The sequence below is a fragment of the Gavialis gangeticus genome, unplaced genomic scaffold, assembly GCF_001723915.1.
Source record: "Gavialis gangeticus isolate Ggan-Ray unplaced genomic scaffold, GavGan_comp1, whole genome shotgun sequence".
In the NCBI taxonomy this organism is placed as follows: Eukaryota; Metazoa; Chordata; order Crocodylia; family Gavialidae; genus Gavialis; species Gavialis gangeticus.
The window spans coordinates 195,749,721-195,765,639 of NW_017729032.1; the positions used below are offsets into that span (position 1 = coordinate 195,749,721).

Sequence of the window (15,919 nt, forward strand, 5' to 3'; positions counted from 1 at the left end):
TACACTGACCTCAATCATTGAGCTCCAGTATGCTTATGATGCAGTGTGTGTTCACTCAAAAGAAGATCTTCAGGCAATCATTGATGTCTTTACAGAGGCATACAAGAAAATGTGACTGATGCTTAACATTCAGAAGACTAATGTCCTCCATCCACAAGCTCTTAATGAACAGCCCATAGCTCTGATAATTCTGATTTATGGTGAGACTCCAGAGAGCATTATTCCCCATACCTCAGAAACCACTCTCACAGAAGATTGGCATTGATGAAGAAACCTCAACATCACCTCAAATTAGCAAGTACAGCCTTCAAACCCCTGAGGAAATAGGTGTTTGAAGACTGTGACATCAGATTCAAAACCAAGCTCATGGTTTATCACGCAGTTGTGATCCCTACCTTACTGTACAGAGCTGAGATGTAGACAACATCCAGGAAACACTTCAAACTGCAATCTATGGCCTGTGGAGCAGATCCAACCAGAAGAGCCTTTTGATTCAATCCATGGAGCCATGGCTTAGGTGGCATTTGACAGCAAAGGGCTCTGCCTGCACCCTGCTGCAGCTGACAGACAGAAGGCTTTGGGAAAGAGGGGGTTCTGCCCACACATTTATCTAAATCTTTGTGCATGATAATCTGATCCTCTTCCATACTGGTAATATCTGCAGAGGTCTAATTCTTTCGCTAAGGAAGACAATGAAAATATTCTGCAAAACAGGTCTCAAACCTGTTCCTATGGAATACCACTAGTAACCTTTTCCCAGTCAGATAACACTTTAAAAAAAATAAAACCCACTAAAATCTAACTAGCTCCATTATTGATCTCATACTTTGAGTATTTTCTGTCTTAGCTAAAATGTCCTTTGACGCACAACATCAAACACTATCTGCTTATCTAGATAGATAAGGACAATACAATGGTCCCATCTAAGACATCATCATAAAAGAATATTATACTGGTCTGACATAATTTTCTGTGGCTAAAATCTTTTTGTGGTTTGTCTCATTTTCTATTTACCTCCATAGCACTGATTATTTTTTCTTTCAATATCTATTTTAAGACCTTGGAAAATACTGAAGTGAAGCTGATGGGTCTGCAGTTGTCTAGATCTTCCTTTTTTTAATCTGGTCCTAGGCACTCTCTCCAAACAGATGGATTGAATATCTGCAGTAGAGGAATTGCTATTTCATCTATGAGTCCTTTCAGTATTTTGAGATGGAGATTATCTGTCTCCCCGCCTCCCACCTGGTTTTGTGACAGTAACCAATTTAAGAGCTGCTTTCATACAAGATATGGTAATTTCCATTACCATATCCTTATTCCTATTTGGTAACTTACTATCATCCTCATAAGCATTTTTGCCTCTTTTAAAGATAGGAGCAAATAATTCTGTAAGTATTTTGGGAACACCTAAATTGTCCATGCTATTTTCAGTTAACAGTGGTCTAACTTCTTTCCTAGATTGTTGTTGTTGTTGTTATATTCTCATTTATGTGTTGTTTGATTTGATTTTCTTTGCAGGGTCTAGCTTTGGTAAGTTTATTGCCATTCTCACTTTCTTTACTTTTTAACCCGAAAATTATTCTCTCCTTACCAGAAAATTATTTTTATCCATTCTTCACAGAATTTTTGCTTATTATTCATATTTAAGACTCCCATTTATCCAATATTTTCTGTAGTCCTCCCCTGCCAATTTCTAGCTCTTACTTTGGTTGCAAATTCCATATAGCATTTGTACTTATGACTTAAAGTGATTCCATGGCTCTTCTGAATTTAAATTCTTGAGCTCCCAAGTCCAGTCAACATCCCTAAATAATTTTCTTAGTTTCTCAAATATGTTCATCTGAAGTCCAAAATCCTACTTATGGGCCTATGATTATCATTCCTCCAAGTCCTAATATCTTATACTATATTTATACTCCCCAAGTCATCAGGGTGGCTTTAATTTAAATTACTGTCACAAAGGGGATTAGGATTGACAGCACTGGAAATTGAAGGCTTATTGTTAGAATGGGATTATAAAAAGCACTAGTGTCAAATCTCCTATCACATGGTCCATCCACTTCTGGTGCAGTACAAGCTCTTTCTATTTAAATATTTGGTATCTATCCTACAAATGCCAATGGACAGTCCACTTCTGGCAGGTTTTTCCATGAGACTGCAATTGCATAAAAGGAATCTAATTTTATGCTCACTCATTAGTCCAGGAAAATGAAAAGGAAGTCATTCTGTGATCACCGGATGAGATCCTAGGATGGGGAAATGAAAGCCCAAATGGTAACAAGTTTGGCAGCTAAAGTGGAGTTTAGTGGAGTGTATTTATAAGTGACCCTCTCTTTCTATTATTTGCTTGTTTGCACAGTATGTATGTTTGCCAAAATGGCATCCTGATTCTAAAACCACTAGAACTGTTCAGATATATTTTTTAAATCCTACCTCCCTCCCCCCCACCCATCACATAATAGCTTTTTTCACAATAATGTCATCATTAACAATAGTTATTTTCAAAGTCTTTGGTTGTTTTTTCCGCCTGTGAAATATTGACATGAAAAAATTAAGGTTTTTTAGTTTATCATTTTATACCTTCTCTTTCTCTTCCCCCTGCCTTGTTCAGTGATAAATTAGGGAAAAGTTAAAACAGAAGTAGGGGAAGAGAGGGAAAGTGGAGAGTAAAATACAAGTAACAGGGAAAACCCCCCCCACAGTTTGAACCTTATGATTTTTTTTTCTCATAAAACTGACATAGAAAAAAATATTGCTTTACAATCATGGAATTATTAATGAAAAATAGTTTTCATTTTTCCAGCTCAAACTATTGAAAAATAACTCCTGTTTCTGTACCATGTTAAAAACACATTTAAGAGGTACAACAGGCTGACGTGAATTTATACCTGAAAATTTTCTTTCTCTATAGCAGAATATAGCCAATCACATTAAGTCCTACTCACTTAAAAACGTGAATATGAGGAAAAACAAGTTTGGCTTCTTGACATGCAGCACTTCAAGTTTAAATATTGAAAACTCACCCACACACTAGTGCTTTGGTAGGCAAACCACTTATAAATCATAATATTGAGCAACAATACCGAACCTAAAATTAGCCATCAGAACATAATATACAATTAAAACCCACAGAACCCATGTTACTTTGCTATTTCCCTGAATTTCAGTATGCATCCTTTTTTACTGCTGACATTAAAATTTTATTTTGAAATACCCCCTACATCATGAGGGAGTGAAATAAATTATTCTCAACACCTGGTGGATATTTGCTGGATTTTTTTAATCCCATGAGAATGTACAGATTTCCTGGCATTTTTTTCCTGTGTTGGCAGTGTCTAGACAGGGTTGCATTTCAAAATCAGTTGTCATTTATAAGTGCCTTATTTTGTAGGTAGACAAATAGAGAAAGTTCATTACTGAACTCTGTTTTCTACCATAAAACCTATTAAGCAATGCATTAGTAAAATGCTTGAACACTGATGGTCCTCTAAAGTGCATGATAAGCATCATTAAAGTAATATGGGTACATTTAAGCTATTTGTTATAAAGATCCCTACAATACCTATAGAGTCCCTACATTTAAACATGTACACTTCATTTGTAACTTGTAGAAAATACACTTAGGATGCTATAGTACACTAGAAAATATATTTTTTTAAATTTAAGATTTAGAAAAGCTTCAGATCTCAAAAATAATTATCATCTCTGGGGACAGAAATACCCCCTGTGATAATACTAATTAGTTTCCAGTATATTCTATTAATAAAGAACTAGTCTACAACAGGCTTCTGTGCTACTACCCTCATACACACAGCAGAACCTCATTATATTACAAATTAACCTCTTTCAGGGATGTATATACTGAAGCTCCTTAATTTAAAACAAACAATACAAAAATAAATATACTCCATATTTTGAAACCTGTCCTAATTTACATACCCTACCAAAAACATGCAACAAAAACTGCTAAACTTCTGGGTAGTACTTCCAAGTTTTATAGTACTTACAATTCACAGACCCCCTATTATTTTAATAGCTAGACTCTGGGTCCAGTTATCTATTCTTTCACTGAGTTATGTCACCTTCCCTAGCTCTTTGCATAGCTCAGCTTGCTGCATGGGAAAAGGGGCACAAGGCAAAGAAGATATTGCAGTTTCAAACATACATATACCCATAAAGTGTGGCTCTGGGTCCTTCCCTCTCAAAGAAGAGCTTGAGAGTCAGGGTAAGTCTAAAAGTCTACTACTATCTCCAATCCTTTAGTTCAATGGGGGTGCATCTATACATGCAATTAATGCACAGAAAAATTACTGCAGAGTAAAATGCTGTGCAGTAAGCTTTCCCTGGGATCATGTTTATATGTGCACCTGTTGGGAGCAAATTTGCTCCTGAAGCAAGCAGCTCAAGGCAGGGCTATTCCTGTCCTGTTCTGCTCCCACACAGTAGCCAGGGTGAGCTCTAGGCACTGGGGTCAGGCCTAGGCTAGAGGGGGGCAGGAGGGAAGTGAGGGCTGTCCCATCTCCCAGGCAGCTGTTTCCCAGCCACATACCCCAATTGGGACATTTGGCAGATTGAGATAGGGGGCTGAGAAAGTGTCCCCTACCCTGCAGCTGTTTCCCAGCCCTCTGCCCCAGTTGGCCAATTGGGCTGGGAAACAGCTACTGGGGAGAGGACAGTGTCTCCCCCCTGCCCCCCCACCTGCTGCCTGGGCTGACAAGGAGCAATTTGATCCTGGTCAACTGTCTACACAAATGGTATGGTAGCTACACTGCACAGTAGCTAATGCACATTTAATCTACTAGCTTTATTTACAGATAATAGAAAGCTGTACATTAGCCTAATTCACTCCACAGTAGCAGCTACACATGGTTAAATGGTGACACAGATTAGTCTACTGTGCAGCAAAACAGTTTGTGTAGTCACACTCAGGAAGCAGTAACTGATGCTCGCAGATCCAGATGTTTTCAGTTGAACCTCCTCAACAGATCCGGTAATGTGACTTCATATGCAATCATAAAGGCATTAATTTTTTTCTTCTTCATCTCTCACCCTAATAAGCCACCATTTCCTAAGTCATGCACAGACATCAATATTTACAGCTAAAATTGAAACATATGTGAACTAGGAGGATCTTCAAAGTAATACTTATTTTCAGTCCAATAATAAACTGACTACAGCTAATGAAAATCAGTATCCCAGATTTTCCATTCAGGAACATGGAATGTGACTCTACATTGATTATAAACAAATTGTGAAATATGTGACTACTCTTCTTTACTCAGGAGTAATGAATTTAATTCATTGATAAAGTATAAAATATTTAGGGATGAATGATTCAGTTTACAAAAAATTAAAATGCAAAACAGAGATGGTCTCACTAAAAGCCTAGTTGTGATAGAGACTGGTATTCTGGGTGTTCAAGGGAGTTCAACACAAGGAACTGAACTTGAAGTTTTCTTTCTGGACAAAAGTCTCTGCTCCAAAGAAGTCCGTCATCTGAGACCTCAACAACTAGTCTTTCAGTGAGACTACTTCTTTGGATTCTGTTTTAATTTTTTGCATACTGAGTCATTCACCCCTAAATATTTTATACTTGATTAATGAACAGAAATCCATTGCTCCTAAATAACAGAAAGTAATGACATAGTGTATTTTAACATCTGTTTATAATTAATGTACACCCCTAAGGCTAAGCTGCTTAACAAGACATTTCAGAAAATATGCAGAACTCATTTAAAATATTCACACATGTACACAATGTAAACCAAACTACAGTAATGGCCATTTTAACCATAGTATCATGAAGCATAACGTTAGCTGAACTAACATCACTTCCATGGTTGAAAGTAGACATGAGCCCAAGACAATTTCCAACACCAAAAGGGTTAGAAAGTATTTGTACTCTACTCCCAAGTGGAGAGAGAGGATAAGCCATGAAATTTTCACTTGGGTCCAGTTTTACAAAGTTCCACAGTGTTTGGGTCAGCTATCCTTTAAGTTAAATTGCAAAAAGCAGTTAAGCTTCTTTATGCATTGGATAGCTGAAACATAGAAGCCAGTTTCCCAAACTCAGCGCACCTGAAAGTCAGGAATAGAAGCTGAGTCATGATTTGAGAGGTTTTCCATCAATTCTGTATGAAGAACAAGCTGACTTGTTTGATAGGTATGGTCAGGTGAGTAGACAGAAATACAGTCATGGAAATGTAGGACTGGGAGGTACCTGAAGAGGTGTTTTGTTTGCTCAGCATTAAAGCAAGATCAAACATATCTAGTTCATCAAAATACCCTGAGATGTTTACCCATTCTTAATTTTCAAGGAAGATGTTTGTAAAACCAGCCTAGTGTCTTAGTTTTTTTTTTCTTTAAAAATTCTTATAGAGTCAAACCTTTTTTTCCTTTTTTTTTTTAAATATATAAGCTAAATCTTGCTTGCTACAAATTCAGTTGTGTTTTTTCTTCCCCTACAACAGTTGGTTACTCTCCTACTTATAGCAACCTGTTATATATAAGATGCCTTATCTTCCCCTACCTGCAATTTTGGGCTTTCAGATCTAATCAAACCCAATTCCTTCCCTTACAGCTTACTGTTTGGATTCCTTCTAATTTGTCTGCATCTTTCTTAAAACATGGCAGCACAGTACTCCACTGAGGACTTCACTAGCACTGAAAACAGTAGAAATATTACCTCCTGGGTCTTAAATAGGGTTTTCCTGCTAATACACTGTAGAAGGTAATTTTTTTTGCAATAGCCTCTCGCTGTTGATTCAGTGCAGGGATAACTGTTTGCTTGCAGATGTTGCAAAAGGGAGGGGACAGCTGCTGGTGTCATCTTCTCATCCTCCAGCTCAGGGGTGCCAAATTCATGTGGCTCTGCAGGCCAGATAAGGGGCACAGGGCCAGTTTGCAGAGTGGCTTAGGCCCACAGAGTGGCCCTGTATACCGGGTTCAGGTTGTAGAGCTGGACTGACTGTGTGTGCAGCCTGTATGTGAGCTCCAACCCTGCATGCCACATATATGCATGAGGCTGTTCTGGGGTACACACTGTGGAAAGCATGCTGTGCTGGTCTGGGGCACATGCTACATGTACTCCCTGGATAAGACTGGCACTCTGCGCTGGATCTGGCATGCAGGGCTGGTCTATGTTTTAAACTGGGACTGGCCCTGGATGCAGCATGCAGCACCCGTCTAGCACAGGTGCTGCATGCAGCGCGCACCCCAGCCTAGACCCCTGAGCTGCATGCATGCACCAGCTCTAGTCCAGCACTGTACATGGGGATGGTCTGAGGTATACATGGCATGCCGTGCCCATGCCAGACTAGCTGTGTGTATTGGGTCTGGCATAGCACTTGTTACCTCTCAGCACTGTGTTCTTGGGGGACCCTGGCACAGTATACTGCCTGACTCACAAAGGATTCACCCCACCCCACACACCTCTGCCTGGACAAGAACTGATTAGAGGAAGGACTTACAAAAGACAATGAAAATGCAGCAGGAGACGCATCTAAAGCCCTCCAGACAAGGGTGATAAGAATGAAGCAACTCCCCTGGTCTCATTTACATGGGAGATGGGACAGGAAAGCACCTTCATTAGCATTCAGGATGGGGAACAGAGATTCCAAGGCAAGGACTGAACTGAACTCTGGGATCAGAGAAGCAGAGGAGCACTGCATGATGGGGGATCTCTGTTTCAGATGTTAATCAACCCACATCTACACACACTCAGCTCAGCATTTATCAGACCAATTCTAGTAATGACTCCTTTACTGGTACCCAAAACACTGAATCTGCCTGTCTGTATTGTGAGCTCCCTCAGAGTAATACCACCCATAGCTAGGAGTGATCAGTTCCTATTATCCAGCACATGAGCCATCATTTACCCATAAACAAATCAAATGTTCTTCCTTGAGCCATTGGTAGTTCTCTGCAAAAACCCCTACCCAAGCTCAAGTTTCTGTCCTGGTGCTTGGAACCAAAAGCTGCACAGTTTCACTCCTTTTCTGCCTGGAATCCCTCCACTAGTCATGCTGAGGGCTCTACCTGTCTGCAAGCTCCAACAAACACCTGGGAATTTTGACTGGTTCAAGCTTCGTTGAGTGGTGAGACCCAGACTCTCTCTCTCTCTTTCTCTCTCTCTGTCTGACTCCAGGAACCTGACTTCTCATAGACTTCGTAGACGTTAGGGTTGGAAGGGACCTCAAAGATCATCAAGTCCAGCCCCCTGCCCCAGGGGCAGGAAGTCAGATAGGGTCAAAGGATCCCAGCAAGATAAGCATCCAAGCATTTCTTGAATGAGTGCAGAGTAGGTGCCTGCACCACTTCTGGAGGAAGTCTATTCCAGGTCTTGGGGGTTCAGACAGTAAAGAAATGGTCCTGGAGGAGTTTATGACTGTTACTCTGTTACTCCAGGCACAGCTTTCTGAACCTGACTTTTGCTAATCAGACTTGAGCTAGACTTCCCCAAATACCTAACTGAAACCATGTAATATTGTAACTGTTTTATTTGTCTCTCTTGTACGGCTATTACTACTAGTATCATCATAAGTTTATATACCTGGCAATAAATAACTTTTAGGGTCAAGCTGGTTGCTATACTCTCTCTCTGAACCTTACTTACTCTTCTGTCCCCTTGACTTCTGCGTTTGCTCTGCAGCAATGCTTTTTTGACCTAAGCCAAAGATCCCTGTAATGCACAAAACTATGGTAGGATTTGTTCATCAAGGGAGTTACTACTAGGACCATTGTGACAAGAGATTGGGATGTTCTGAGTTTTGAGGTGCTTGAGGGTATCAGCTGAAACTGCTGATCGGACCCAGCCTGCTTAGACCTACTCTGTTAACATGTGTGTATGTGTGTCTAACTGCATTTATTATTGTTCTGCTGAAATAAGGGATGAACCGAGTTCAAGGCACATGAGGGTGTCAGCCTGTCAATGCTGAATATCCCAGCGTGACTCAGATGTGCTCTGTTAACCCATGTGCTTGTCTCTGACTGCATTTTATTTTTGCCCTGATGAACTGAGTTCAAGGCATATGAGGGTGTTAGCCTGTCAATCCTGAATAACCCGGCCTGGCTCAGGCATGCCCTACTAATCTGTGTGTGTATGGACATATATGTGTTTGACTAATTCAGTGGTTGGAGGAACCCAGCTGCACTGAAACAGAGTCCTGCAAGATAGCTCCATTCGGGGTTAGGACTTGTAGAAGGGAGAGATGCAGCTCCATATAGAAACACAAGTAACACAAGCAGCACATTGCTAGAATTACAGAGACCCCAGAAATGTACCCCTAATAAATGAGCGCACCCCAAAGTGATGGGCAAATCTGGTAACACACTATATACAACCCAAACCAGATGGGTTCCACAATACTACAGGCAGCACACAGAGCTGGTTCTAGCATGTGCTCCATTGCAGCAGGCTGAGTGATGCAGCTCCACGGGCCAGATCTGGCCCATGGGCTATGTATACTCTAACTGCTATGTGTGCTTGAGCCTGCAGTGATAGAAGCAAGCTAACCCAGGAAGAAGCTGAGTTAAAGTTAGAGCAGTTTTGCTACACTTTCAAAGGAAAAACCTAAGCAAAACAGATTTAGTTGAGTGCTTGCTGAAAGAGGCTTGGAATTGTGAGCAAAGAATTTTTCTCCTCATTTGAGTCTTACTAACTCGAGGAAACTGGACTGTATGTACATTATTTATAAATAATCAGAGCTTCATAAAAAATGACTCCATCTTTTTTCCCTCTAACAAATACAAGTACTAAGGTCAAAAAGGTAACAGTGTTATGAAAAATGCATGAATTGCACTTCATTCATACACAAAATAAATTACAGATCTTTAGCTTTAAAAAAAATAGAATAAAAGAAAGAACACAAAGGAGTAACTCAGTGCTTCCAACTCTTCTGTTTTTCAGTGAAAAAACAGCAAGAACAGGAAAGGATCGTTTCAGAGACCGTTTTAAAATTATAATTATAAAAGGTATCTTTTTTAAAAAAGGGTTTAGTTATAATGCAAGACATCTAAAAGTAGGAACCAGATTTTAGGCCAAGCTGAGATGTTCTGAAAATTTAGTCTCAATTGTGGAAAATGAGTGTTTTTTTAAAATCTGGCCTTACATGCACATCGCAAGCTTTTGGTTTAAAAACGAAGATTCTCTTACCTTAGCAAACTGGGCATTTATCCATTTTGTGAATGTTTTCTTTTGAACATCTTCTCTTTCATCTGCAAAAGAAAAACAAAGGGATTTCTTATAGTTACTCAAAATCCAATTACACAGGGTTTAACAAAGTTCTCGTCTAGAATGAATAAAGGTTATAGCTTGAAAACCGTTATGTACAATTGGTTCAAATACTGAAATATGTGCATAACGCCTGCTGCTATATAATCACATAGTTATCATCATTAAATCGTTAGAAGGAGTGAGAAAAAGTCCAATTGAATGAGGGAGGGCTAAGATATCATTGGTACTCAGTGTGTTCTAGTTTGGTTCCATCTTTTTGTTCAGTCCTTTCAAAGCTCTTAAATATGCTCACATTCTGCCTGATGATATTCTGGATCTTCAGAATCTAGAAACCCAGTATAGAAAACACGTCACTGTATGTTCATTTAACATGTTGGTTTCAGAAGGATAACATGAGTCCCTTTACTCTGAATTTGCTTCTTTCCTTAGCCTGACAGAATTTGCACTGATGCCTAAGGGCTTCAGCCTGGAAACAGAAGAAACTTTATACGTGACAGCAGTCCCATTAACTGCAGTGTGCTTACTCACTGTGAATAAATCTATTCATTCATTGCTATGTTTGAAGGATCTGACTGTGGTATTCCATCAAAGGAAAAGAGCAATGTATAGCAACAAGTGCAAAAGCTAAAAGAATTTGAATGACCAAGTTGCTTGCTTGAATAACATTTCTTACTTTTCCAACATAAATTGCTTAAACCCAGTTGAATAACTAATATCTATATAAAACAACATTCTTTACTTACTGGAAATATAGAAAGCCAAATTTGTCCAGGTTAATGGAGGAGTCGTGGTTAGAAATAAGTTGGGTGGGGTGTCAACAACTTAAAGGTTCATGGGGGCATTTTTGTCACAAAGGATACAGTGATGAGAAACATATTAGTCTTAGCAATGACCTTCCAAGAATGCTGCAAAATGCTTTTGAATATTTGGTTTGCTTTTATAAATGAATTTGCTTCAGTGATATTACTATGTTTACTCGAAACCAAGATAACTTAAAATTTAAGATAACTTTCCAATAATTACATTCTAGACATGGAAGATTCCAAGCTTGTTATAATTTTCCATGTCTAGAATCTAATTATTGGAGGGTCATCTTAGAGGGATTAGAGGGAATCTAATTATTAGAGGGCCGAGCTGTTCTAGGAGCCCAGCTCAGCCAGGGATAGCAGGGGCAATATGCAGGTTCTTATTTTCAGTGCCTGCTCCCTGCCTGGCTCCCCTCCTGCTCAGGTCCCCAGTCAAGCCAGGCTCCCCGCACAGCCACTTCCCACAAATCCCAGCTGGAGTGGTCTGGCACTTGATTTTAAGGTAAGGCTTGGTTTTCCGCATTTTAAATCAAAATAAAAAAGACTAGCCTTGGAATCAAGTAAATACTTTAGTGTCTAGTTTGTGTTTGCTTTTATAACATTCTAGAGGAGGAGTTTGTTGGCAAGAAACAGAAAGTCACTATTCCTACCTATTCACAGAACATGGACTTTGATCGTACAATTACAATCTTGATCCTAAGAACCATGTTTAACAATTCAGAGGGCAGAAAATATGCCATAAATCCACTTAAAATAGTTCAACCTGAAGCCCTCACAATAAACTACTTGCAAATCAGCTGCAGACAAGAATTAGCCACAGATTCTGCAAGTGGCACCAGCGCAACAAATGACATTATTTTAGTTTAGTTGCCTTAATCTTATTTCATGGCTTAATGATATATAGCTAATTAAAGCTTAACCAGTGCTGTTATCTGCCTGTAATTTATCTTTGGCATTTACCATCTCTGAAACCTTCAAATATCTATGAGTGCCTTTCAGACTCATCCTTAACAACCTCTCCTGGCATTTATCATATCTCTACTGGAGGGAAGTACAAAGCCCTTAAATATAAACTTAAAATTAAGAAGTTTGCATTCACGTCCTTATGTGTTTGGCTGTAATACAGGCCTGTAGAGATTCAAGTTCTCCTCTAAGGATGTTGTACACCTGTGTATAGCAATAAGGTCCCATACCCTTGCCATTGTCCTATCTCAAACACTAGCCATGACACAAGAAATCCTCTAACAAGGAACCCCTGCTAAAATTGCAAAACCCATCCCTCTGGATCATAATGTTAGGTTGTCTTCGACAGTCCAAGATATTCTCACCTTGTAACTACTACCCCTTATGGACGCCCCCAGTCAAGCAACCGGTAAGGAAAGTTTCTTCTAGAAAACAAAAAAGAAAACCTGCCAAGTTCCAGAGGTTTACCCCTGTGTTTATATTGCACAAACATGCCTCAACCCTTTCAAGAAATTCATAGTCCAAGCCAAGTTGGCCACAGAGCACAGCAGCTAGGTGAAGAATTGGTTTCTTGCTGCTGTATGCAAGATAGAAAACCATTCCTGTTTCTTGTCCTTGACTTCTCTTTCAGGGCCTCTCATCTTCCCCAGTTCCCAGAGAGTACTGTTTGACACATTTTATCTAGATCTAGTGCCTTTCCTCTCATAAGCATCCATTTTAGGAGAAAAATCTCCCTAGAAATTTCCATAAGGAACATAGGAGAGATTTTCTACTATGCACACATGAAGTGCCGTAGAGAACTTGCAGGCCAGAGGAGAGGGAAGCTAATGCATCACTCTGATCCTGAAATTTCTGTGGGTGGAGCTGTCTAATTTATCTCAGCCTCTTGGGCTGGAATCCCCACACTATGGGCACCTGCACACGTGATGGACCTCTGCTCATTAGCACATGTCAGAGCAGACACAGTTAATTGAGTCTGCTGCAAGTCTGCTGGAGAGTGCTAATTAGCACACTCCAGCAGCCTCCACATCATGTGTATTCAGCATCCCCATGTTTAAAATGGTGGTGGGGGTGCTTTAAATAAAGCTCATAATGAACTTTGAAGTGCCCCCACTGCCATTTTGAAGCACGGGACACTGAAAACACGTGACATTGGGTCTCTTTAGTTAGAGCAGATATCAGAGCCTCTCTAATTAAAGAACATCCCCAGCCCAGAATGCATATATAAATGCCGTATACATCACAGCTTGGGTCCTACTATAAACTCTGTCTCTCTTAGCTCAGAAGAAATCAGTGGAAAATACTTTTACAATCCTGTGTCTAGTACCCATGCCAAAGGAACAAGCACAGGTGCTATTGTGACAACCACTGTGGGGACTACCACTGATGATGAGTGGGACTGGACAAATGGGGAAAAGGAACAAAGGATTAAAATTCTGACCTAGAATGAGGTTAACAAACACATTTGGTGGCTTTAGCGCAGTATCTACTGAGTATAAGGAATACATTACAGAACTATTAGATACAATTGTGAAATTAAAAATAATTAAAAAATCTGGATCTCTTTGGATGCTTAGCAGGAATGCTTTAAATTAGAACTAAAATACAGGTGTAGGATCAGTTTGGAAGCAGTCAGAGGACTAGTATTGAAACAAAGTAGAAAAACAGGCAGATTTGCACCTTATAGACTAGCTAAAGCAGATCCTTCCTTCCTTCCTCCCTCCCTACCTAAATCTATTTTGCTGTTCCCCAAAGAGAAAAATATATGACACTGCCTGAAATTTCATAGCACCTGAAGATCAAGTGAGCTTCAGCCCATGGAAGCTTGTGCTATATACCAGTAAAATTCACCACATTTTTAAAATAAAAAGTGATATTAATTCCCATCTGAAATGCTCAGCAATTAATAATTTTAATGGATTCAGCTGAAACTGAAAGGTGGGTACAGTTGAATTACATGAGGAATTCATGGCATTAATAATGCATTCTGCTTTCTTTTCCTTTTTATGAGACAAGGCAAGGCAAATCTTTATGATACAAGAATATCTTTGTTCTTAAAACCTTGCTTGGATAGCTGACATTACATGTTTTTTTTTCAGAAGAATGCGTTTATGTTATAACAATACAATATTCTGATGAAAAATGAATATTAAAATGATAAAGTACATATTTTGTTATGAAAACTTCTATGATCTGGAAAAAAGGTTTTTTTCTCTGCTTACTTTCAGACAATCATGAAGAAAACAGTGATTGGATGAAAATCTTGAAGACATTAGAAGCCAACTGACATGATGTACAAAATCTTATGAATATGCAGAATAAGTAAGTATGCAGAATAAGTATTTAAGCAGGGAACATTACTTCATCTTTACATTATTATAATGTATATAGAAATATTCTGGATAATAAATCAGCAGTAATTTTGATAATATTTTCATCTGAATTCACGGTGAATTAGACTGCAATACACCATAAGCTGCAAATATAGAATACCAACCTATGTGACCAGAAAATATTTCAATTTATGCAAAAGCAAAAAGTCTCATGTTTATTTTTGGTTTTTAACTACTGTTTTCAAAAGGTAACTTAAAAGCTTCTGTAAAAAAGGATGAGTGTACACTATTCTGTGTAAGAGTAACTAGTGATATTTCCATCATCAATAATTTCTAAATATGCATTTTTAACTTTCAGTGAGAGTTTTCATATAAAAGGATTGTATTGCACTAAACTCCTGGGCTAGGTGCAGACATTGCATTTGATTCGCTTTAAGGACGCAGAAAGCACTTTACAGCCACAGGAGAACAGAACTTCACAGCACATAAAGCACTTTAAAAATGGCAGATCCCACTCCAAGGGCTCATATACATGAGAAGGGAGGCTGCTTTGACATGCTGTCATTACAGTAGGTCAGAGCAGACTCAATTAATCGAGTCTGCTGGTGTGGTAATTACCATGCTTCAGCAGTCTCCAGCATCTTGTGCATCAGTGTGCCTACACTTCAAAATGGTGGGGGTGAGGTTGCTTTATCTAAAGCTTGTTCAACAGTGATCCCCACTGCTGCAAGAGGCCCCCCATAGCTTGCTGGCATAGGGAGGTCTGGGATGCATGGCAGGGGACTCCATTCACCTCCCCCTCCGAGCAACCTGGCAGCTGCAGTCAGAAGCTGCAGAGCAGGGCTGCTCTAGCTTTTTGCTGCACTGGGAACTGTGGCTCAGGAAGGTAGCCCACTGCCATGAGGGTCGCCCACAGCTTGCTAGATTGAGGGTAAGGGGGAATCAGCCTGAGTCTGCATGGGGCTCCCTTCCCCCTACTGCCCTAGTTCCTTGTGCAGCAAAATGTGGGGCTGGGCAGCTCTGCTGCAGATGCTGGCTGATGCTAATAAGAAGCTAGATGGAGGGGAAAGGGAGCCCCCCACCATGAAGGGCCCTTCAACATCTTGCTAGCTGGGGTCTTTGAGGGGGACCAGGTCCCAATGGTGGAGGGGCTCCCTTCCCTCCCCACTCAAGTTTCTTGATAGTGGCAGCCACCAGCTACAGGAATGGCGGCCTAGCCTATTGTTCCCCCACACCAGGAATGGGGGGCCAGGTGAGGTGGGGGGAGTGCCATTGCTACAGGGACACATCCTGGCCTTCCCAGGGACCCTAGATAGCAAAATATGGGGGGCCCTTGTGGTGGGAGGGGTGGTTCCCTTCCTCTAGCTGCAGCCAGCAGTAGCAGCATGAGTTCCTTGGGCCACTTTTCATGGCACTGGGAACTCTGGTGGGGGGGAGGGGCATGGAAAAGAGCACCCTACCACACGAAAGCCTGCCCCCCGCAAGACTCCAGGCAGCAAGCTGGGGTTTGGCCCAGCCTGGAGGGGGGTGTTCCTTTTCCACCCCCTCCTGCCAGAGTTCCTGTTGCTGCAAAAAGTGGTGCA

The 15,919-nt window shown here is 40.3% G+C and overlaps 1 protein-coding gene across 1 annotated transcript in view; it reads right to left on the reverse strand.

The window, feature by feature from the left end:
- Positions 1-10,215, reverse strand: part of DMD (dystrophin) — a 2,221,918-nt gene extending 2,211,703 nt beyond the window's left edge. Inside the window, exon 1 of the mRNA XM_019523954.1 lies at positions 10,154-10,215. The gene's annotated coding sequence lies outside the window, so the exon portion shown is untranslated. The remainder of the gene's footprint in view (positions 1-10,153) is intronic.
- Positions 10,216-15,919: the final 5,704 nt, after the last annotated feature.